Source organism: Mycetomoellerius zeteki, unplaced genomic scaffold (genome assembly GCF_001594055.1).
Source record: "Mycetomoellerius zeteki isolate Tzet28-1 unplaced genomic scaffold, Tzet1.0 scaffold119, whole genome shotgun sequence".
Lineage (NCBI taxonomy): Eukaryota > Metazoa > Arthropoda > Insecta > Hymenoptera > Formicidae > Mycetomoellerius > Mycetomoellerius zeteki.
Genome location: NW_017256116.1, coordinates 449840 through 458653, shown reverse-complemented (window position 1 = coordinate 458653; position 8814 = coordinate 449840). Strand labels below are relative to the sequence as shown.

Genomic DNA, 8814 nt, shown 5'->3' with positions numbered 1-8814 from the left:
GTCACTCGGGAAAACGCCGCGACGGAAAGCCGCCGCGCCATCGCGATTCGATGCTGAAATTTATATCTATTCTGATATGAGATCAATTACGATTATTTTACACCGTGTGATATCTATACGATCTATGTGATTTATATATATATCTACATGATCTATATATATATATATATATACAAAACCTCGAATAACAACGAATTCGATGGATTATCTAAATATTATATTATATTATAATTATTGTTTACTTATCATATTTGAATATATTAATGCTCATAATAAATGCACACACAATTTCCTGCGCTATAATTATAGCTGCCAGCTTTACGGCGTGTCAGTTATTTCTTACGCTGCCATAATTATAAATATGATTTCTCCACTTTGTGGCGCAGGTAATTTTATGAAATGACGGATCTCACTCCTGAAGTGGATCTTCTCACCGTTCGCGGTGAGATTGATTATCGCTCTCTAACAGTACAACGGATAGGTCTCGTAAACAGATAAATCTACAATTAAATGCGAAATTAACCTGAATATGAAGCATGCGCGATTAGGTATCTCGCGGACGAAGTAACGTTACAGGAAAAACAGCATAAGTCCTCGTAGATAAGCAACATCCGCTTCATAAAATTCCGAGAAAAACTCAGAGCAACGTTTCTTCTCAGAAATAATAGTTACAATCGTGTTCAAGATTGCGACAATCAGTTTAATCGGGAAATCAATACACTGATTAAATGTTATCGATAATACTATACCCCGATTCTTTACCACCAAAATTCTCCCCCGACAGTACGGTATTTAACAGCATTAATTTCTACAAGCCGCCGAGATACAGTCACTGAGATAAGAGGAGATTAATCGAAAATGGTAGCGCGTTCCTTGGTCCAGCGAAACGACAAACAAACGCGCCGACGTAATGTCGCTCTTGTTGCAGGAACGACAAACGGGAACAACGAAACCCTCATCGCAAAACGGTACGTTATCCCGTTTTCTGCTTCCTTCGCTCTCACGTATAACGAATCTCAGTATGCATATACATGGGATGAGAGGTTTCGGCTAGAGATCTTCAAATAAGAGATTGGATAATTTCTGATTGATTCTTCATATTTTTCAGGACCTGCTTAAGATAGACTAATAGATGCGTAAGATAGAAGGAGGATTCGTGGATATCTCACTTTATGTTATGCAGATCCTAAAAAATATGGCAGACCAAATGTATGGATGTCCAATCTCTTACTTGAGGACCACTAGTTTCGGCCGATAGGTCCTCATCCTTTTTTAATTCCTTCCTGTTTTCCGAGTCTTCTTGGTCCTTCTTTCGCCATCTATTTGGTCCCGTCTATCATCCCCTTTCTTCGTGCCCTTCCCTCCCGCTAGTTGCTTGACACATTCGCGCGGAAAAAAAATGCAGCCAGGCTCTCCCGAGTGCCGCCGTTTATATATAGGAAGGGAGCGGATGTCTGGTGTGTAAGGAACCGCTAAAATGGTGTTCGCTCTTATCCGAAGATCTAGAGCGGCGATGCGAAGAGAGGCACGCGGAGGGCTATACGTAAGGTAAAAGGGGGCTCATGACTGGCTGGTCGGTCGGTTGGTTAGTTGGTTGGTTGGTTGGTTGGTTGCTTGCTTGCTTGCTTGCTTGCTTGCTTGCTTGCTTGCTTGCTTGCTTGCTTGGTTGCTGCTGTGGTCGTCTGGTTGGGCTGGTTAGTGCCGTTACTAGAAAGAGGCCACCTAAGTTCGCAACAAGTGCTGAGTTATGTCTCGAACTTTCTTTATAATGAGACACCAGTCGACGAAATGACAAACGTAATTAAAGCGAGCAGCCACCGGAGGTCAGGGATTCCTGAGATTTTCACAATGAGAAACACGCGCCCATACTCTGTCCCCTCCTTTCTTTCTCTTTCTTTTTCTTTCTCTCATCATCGCATGCTTTACTACCGCAACGTTTTCATTTGCGCTGCTGAGATGTCATTATATATTTCAAAATGTTTTGTGATCGTCGTAGAAAGTTGATATTATTGATTTAACGTCGCGCAGAGTTCTAAGTTAATATCGTGGATTCCATTAAATACGTATTTCACCTTATTCGACATAAATATATTTTGACACTTGTCTAATTGAATTAACATGTAGAATTATAGAGCTCTCATTTGAAAAAAAATTGATAAAAGAAATTGATCAATACAAATATATATATAAAAAATATAAATAGATAGAACGTATAAAATACAGGAGGAGGGAGGAGTATAAATACGAAAGATTCGGAACTGACTTGAACTTACATGTGGGACTCTTTCCGAACAATCGCGAATGCAACCTTGCCCCGTTTTACGCCTCCCCGTGACACAACAATGGAAACGCAATGGTACAACACATTTCACTTTTTCGCAACGTGTGTACCAGGGGGGCCTAAAAGTATTGCGCGATTTCCTTACCGCGAGAGAATTCACCTCGTACACACAATGTAGATTGGAATTGGCCGTGTACCGTAAAAGCCTAATTAACATCTTTCGAAACCAAGACGCGCGCGTCTCGCCGTGATTCGACTTCTATTCATGAGCGACAGGTGGATTAAAAGTCTTAAAATGTGTAAACATGGAAATTACAAACAATCGAGGCTTTTTCCTCATCGCGCCGGGCTCAATTCATGTCAGTTTCTGTCAATGTAAATTAATTTTAATCTTAAGTTGAACCAAGATTAAAGTTAATCTTGATAGAAACGGGCATTTGATAGAAACAGCATCAGGTAGTCTCTATTGCAAAGAAACAACAATATAGACCCGTTTCTACCAATGTGGTTTAGTTTTAATCTCGATTCAACAAACTCTTCATCTTTTTCTAGTTCTAAGAATTAAAAAAAGATGAAGAGTAAGTTGAACCAAGATTGAAGTTAATCTACAGTGGTAGCCATAGTCAAAGACAACGTTAATCCGGGTTTTCCGATACGCTTGAGATTATCACAGCTTAAGAGCGTATTATTATTCTTATTTTTTTTTTTCATTGTCCAACGATCGTGGCGCGCATTCTGCAATGTATCGACCGACGGGACTGGCAGATAAGATAGATACTCGAATATCGGAAGTCATGTTTCGCTATCGCTCGTGCGAGGAGAAACGCGCGAAATGCCGAAGTTCTTATTTATCGTTCGTGCGTGCGGATCGTCGCGTCGTCCGCGAATACTTCCCCGCAATTCCTCGGATATGGGATCTTCGGGCCGCACTCGTCGCAAGGGAGACAGAGAGGAAAGAAACTGTGATTTCACATTCCAGTCGCGATCCTGCTCGCAGAATCCGAACGAAACGACACTCCTCCACGTGCAACCACAGCCGGCACCCACGCCCGCCGCGGCTTATTCATTCGCCGCGGGGGCCCGCATATAAAACTGCTCCCGAGTTCGGCGGGGTTAGGGATCACGTTAGCCGTGCGATAAGGATCTCGCGTGAATGATTGCCGATGATATTTCACTTAGGGATCGTCAGGGATCGACCGACCCGCCATCGCGAGCACGCATCGTCCCAGGAATATACTGGGAATTCCTGTGGAAAACTTTCAGCGGAATGTTCGGCGCCGTTTCTCCTCTCACGAATTAAAATTGTATTTGATACCTCTCATGATACAGCCGATAACGTTATCCTGCAGATTGTTTCGTACGTTCAAGGCGCAAAAATTATCCGAGGCTCTTCGGTACTAGCAAATCTGAAAAATAAAATAAGAGAATTAATAGAAGTACGTCACAATTGTGCAAGCTATTAAAAGAAGACTCAAGACTTCTAAGAGATTATAGTGCAGTAATTTAATTTCTCGCATTTTTTAAATAAAGTATTACAAATATTTCTCTTTATAATTTTGTGTATAAATTATCTGCTATTTACGAAGGTAATTATTTAATTTAAAAACTGGAGAAATTACATGTATATCGATTTACATATATCGGTTTTTCCTTTATAGAAATCTAACACTAAACGACGATAATTAATAACTTATTTAGTTATTTAGAAAACTAAAAATACTGAACAATAATACTTTAAATTTAATATTTACAATAAATATAAGTAATTAATTACTGTTTTTTAGTATTAAATTGACCATCAATATTAGATTTCTGTAAGGATAATTAATAAATTTAAATAATTACAACATTAACGGTCAATAATTTTAACGTATCAATGCCTTGTCTCTCGATCTTTTTTTTAGATTAGATACTTTTGACGATACATTTGAAATTGAACGTACAATTATCGGTGCAATGGGAATTACGCAAATTGTTCATCGAAATCGCGTACGCCATCCCGAGCTCAATTTCAAGACTCCAAGCGCCTACGCACGTTTCGGTGGCGCCACCTGTCGCAAATTAACCAAATTAAAATCATGACTATGAACGTATTCGGAGCGTCATTACAAATTCAGCGCGCGATCGCGCGCTTTGATAATACGAAAATAATTTTATACTGCAAATAAAATCGAGTCTCCCTCAATTTGTTGCGTTAATCTATAATTCCTGCGTAGCCGCGATCGCTCGATGGTTCTCAACCGATCGCCGCTTAATGAACTACGCAATCCGATAAACGATAATCGCAAGGCTATTAAAACTCACCGCCGTTGCTGACAGCCGTCGTGTGTTTTCCCTGCCGTTGACGTTACGTCCGAGACGGCGTTTACTTTTACGAATGATGACGAGAATACTGCGTCATAATGGGACGTTAGTTTTAAACATCCTGATGATTTCATTTTCGGAACGAGTGCGAAACACGGGCCGCGAATGCGAACGTTCGACTGACTGACGGACGAATGGACATGCGCGTTACTAAAAGGTGCAGCGATATCTCGATTGTCGCGTTGTCGCGCGGCTGCATTCAAGACGTTTGAAAGAAGCTCGTTTTCCGCGAAAATATCCTACTCATAACCATGGCGGATATAAATATACCTATTTATGCCCGGTATTCATAGGAATTCGGATCTTATATAATATTTAAGACCATCTTAAGTACAATCTTAAGACGTCATGAACCAATCAGAGGGCCGCATTAGCGACTTAAGACATTACTTAAGACGGTCTTAAAATAAGAACCTACTTTGAATACTGGCTTATGACTATGTTCTTTTATTACTGATATTTATAGTCGATTTATATATTTAAGGCCTAGTTCCATAACTCACGATTAACTTTTGACTGAGATTTAATTTATCTCTTATCTCTTTCCAGTTCAAGAATATTATATAAAAATAGACAATAATAATAATATAAACATTATTAATAATATTCAAGAATATTAAAAATATTAACAATATTAAAGATTCTTATAAAAAATATCTTTCGAGAATAATATTCCCAAATGCCAAAAAATGACAATTAAACGATGACACAATGTAATCGCGTCGATTCTTAATTTCGATGACGCAATCGTTGTAAACGACGTAAATGAAGAAAATGCGTTATCGGAGCGATTTCGTGCCGGACTTCCTTATTGCATACTCGCGATCGTTAATAAAATTCCTTGTCTATCTCTATATGCACTCTTAGCATCGAGGAGAAGGCGAGGGTCCATTTCCCTCTCGGCTTGGCGCGACCGAGCGACACGCGTTTCTCGAGGTACGTTAAAATCGCGGCTTCTGTGTGCGTAATGCGGTGGATGCGCGCCTACGGTCGTCGGTTTGTCCGACTCTCTTGACTCGATTTCGCGACCGCAACTCTCCCTGGGAAGATATATCTTTCCCTGTGTGCCCCGGCGAACGCCTCTCTTTCTAGCTCTCTCTCTCTCTCTCTCTCTCTCTCTCTCTCTCTCTCTCTCTCGCTCGCTCTCCACACCGCGCCGAGTTGGTCCTTCTCATCCTTTTCCCGAGCCGGTGCCCTTCTCGGATTCTCCGTCTTTCTCCGATGGGACCAGGGGGGATGGCCGAAGCGGACCCCGTCGCGGAGACAACATAAAGATTTAAGACTGAGAGATGCGCCAATAAACATGCTGCGCCCCTGCCGCAGTCAGCTCGCGCTTCTCCGCTGTGTGTTCCGTTTCTCTTTCGATTCCGCTCCATTCTGCTCTGTTCTGTTCTGTTCCGCACGCTGTTCTGTTCGCAGCCATCGCATATATGCCTTCTGTATATGCGTATGCGCGTATACAGGGTGTCCTTAGTAGTTCTAACGTTTTTTTTTGTCTTTGAATTCTGCGGCACGAATCTTGGGAATTTTTTCCGACTAAAATTATCCTCAAATGTCCAATTAAGTCAAGGTAAATTAATCGACCTGAGAATAAGCAGAAACCAAGGCTTTATGCTATCTAACTATATTCTACTTTAGAAAAAAGTTTATTAAGGGCTGGAACACACAATCTTGCATAACGCATAATGCATAAGCAAATGAACCAATGAGAGTCTTTATTTCCTTCCTTTCCATGAAATAAAAGACTGATTGCGATTGATTTTCTTATGCTCTATGCATTTTGTATTATGGGCAAAGGTCTGTGCTTCAGTCTTTGCCCATATAATACAGAAGCTTATAGCAATATTGCTGCAACATTCAATGGAGCGTTCAGCAGAAAAGTAGCTTTGTAACTGTTGTAAACTGTCCTTTATGTGATCAGTCTTAATGTAAATGAATAAATCAATCATTAAAAAATCTTACAACAGTTTTATAAAGCTGTTTTTCTTTTTTTGAATGCAATGTTGCTGTAATCTTGCTGGAATGATTTATGGGAACTTAATCTGTGGTATCGACATAAATTCGTCCACCATTCAATTAGAATTCATTTTGTTATTCACGCATCTGGCGAGCCATTCCGTTCTCGACGAACACGCCTCTAAAATTCATCCTATGATTCGAAAGAGGTGGCTCCTCGGATAACGAGACGCGGGTACACCTGCCAGCCCCTGCACACGGCGGAAATAAAAGCTTTCCAATGCGAAAGGACGGTCGTATACCGCGAAAGTAGTAGATCGGGACGTTGGTCGAGCAAAGCGACAAGGGACTTGAGAGCCGGGGGTCCGGTGCTGCCGATTCTCCTCTGCCTCTTTCTCTCTCCTTCTTTCCTTCGCATTCGCTCTCCAACTTATTTATTCCTTTCTTCGTCGCTGGCTCCCTTTCTTCCTCGACTTCTTCTTTATTTCTGTCCTTTTGCCCGTTTTCTGCTTCCGCAAACGACAGCCGCTTATTTATATCCCGTCTTTGCATCGCACGGGGCCGAGCGAGGGTGCTTTTGCGTTTACTCGCTACTGCCGAGTTGCTGTTGCTGTTGCTGCTTGCCGCTGATCCTCTCGTTCCATCCCTTTCTTTTTCATTCCTCTCTTCGTCTTTTAACCCGCCATGCCATACGTAACTTATGTTACATCACGTCGTCTCGTTAATCATATATCCTACGAACACCTCAATGGCTTCATTAATTACTACCTGTTTATTCCTTACGCCGCGAGGCCTTGTTCACGCTAATTTACTATAGCTTCACGAAGTTCTACTGATAATTTGTTTCCGATATTTTCTCGGTTCACTCATTGTGTTTTTTCTGTCATTACTCGCATATCAACAGTAAAATACTCTTCTTTGAATTAGAAGGGTAAATCGAAATATGACAAAGATAAATTACTTTCTTCCGTTTTCATCTCTAGTTATTCTTTTGCTGATATTCTTTTAATTCCTTCATATCTCATTTCCATTTTTCTCGCACTTTGTTCGCGACGCGGTTGTATTAATGTATCATCTGTATAAAAGATTTGATATCAACAATTGTGGCGCCAAGTTAAATTCTGTTAATGTTTTTATTAAATCTAATGATATATGTATCATCTGTATAAAAGATTTGATATCAACAATTGTGGCGCCAAGTATCAACAACTGTGGGGCCAAGTTAAATTCTACTACAAAATAAAAAGTAAAACCTAAGTGATACTATCTTTATTATTTACTTAATCCAAATGGTACTATCTTTAATGTTTGTACAATGAAACTTAGGTATACGTATACTTATTGAAGAATCTTTCTATTCCAATCCAAATTTAAATTCCTCTTAAATGAAATTATCATATCACAATTCATTCAAAGACATTTTCTCTTCCAACTAAAGTAGTGGTTATTTAATCACAATACATTCAAAGATTTTCTCTACCAACTAAAGTATTTTCTCTACCAACTAAAGTAGTGGTTATTTAATTCTCCTTCAAAACATTATACAAAACATCACAAAATTGCGTACCTTGCTCAATTTAAGTGTTACCACAAAAAATTAAAGAATTAACCATATAAAATGAAAAAATTTAATTTAAATAGAAAAATTTTTCATGTAAAAACACTTGGCGCTGCTAGATTTCGATATAATAACATGGTAGTATATGGTAGTAAAACATGAATGTAAATAAAAATAAGAACATAATACTTAGAAAAGTAATATAAATAAGAAGCATATTAATAAGAAAAGTCAGAATCATATAAAAAATATGAATATCTAGAAAAATAAGAAAAATAAAAAGCATCCCCAATGAGAGTCAAAGTATCTATCATGTGTATATATTGTTACGTCCGGGCGATCTACGGTGTCGGCATGGCACGGGCGTAACATTATGAAAGAGAATTTATTATTACTTTTATTTTTACTTTTAAATTATAATTATCTTTTATTATTTATTTTTATTAATTACCATTCCAATTTTAAATTGTTTCTTATAATTTTTCTTACTGGATGCAGCAGCGCCAAGTGTTTTTACATGAAAAATTTTTCTATTTAAATTAAATTTTTTCATTTTATATGGTTAATTCTTTAATTTTTTGTGGTAACACTTAAATTGAGCAAGGTACGCAATTTTGTGATGTTTTGTATAATGTTTTGAAGGAGAATTAAATAA

The 8814-nt window shown here is 38.9% G+C and overlaps 1 protein-coding gene across 4 annotated transcripts in view; it reads right to left on the bottom strand.

Moving 5' to 3' along the window:
• Window positions 1-4875, bottom strand: part of LOC108730716 (Sox box protein 15) — a 59530-nt gene extending 54655 nt beyond the window's left edge. For 2 of the 4 annotated variants that reach the window (XM_018460618.1, XM_018460613.1), the window contains exons 1-2: window positions 4586-4875; window positions 3597-3687 (exon numbers count right to left, since the gene is read on the bottom strand). The gene's annotated coding sequence lies outside the window, so the exon portion shown is untranslated. Of the gene's footprint in view, window positions 1-1470; window positions 1473-3596; window positions 3688-4224; window positions 4253-4585 lie in introns of those variants that run through there. The other 2 variants (XM_018460631.1, XM_018460624.1) reach the window with 2 other exon arrangements.
• Between the last annotated feature and the right edge of the window lie 3939 nt (window positions 4876-8814).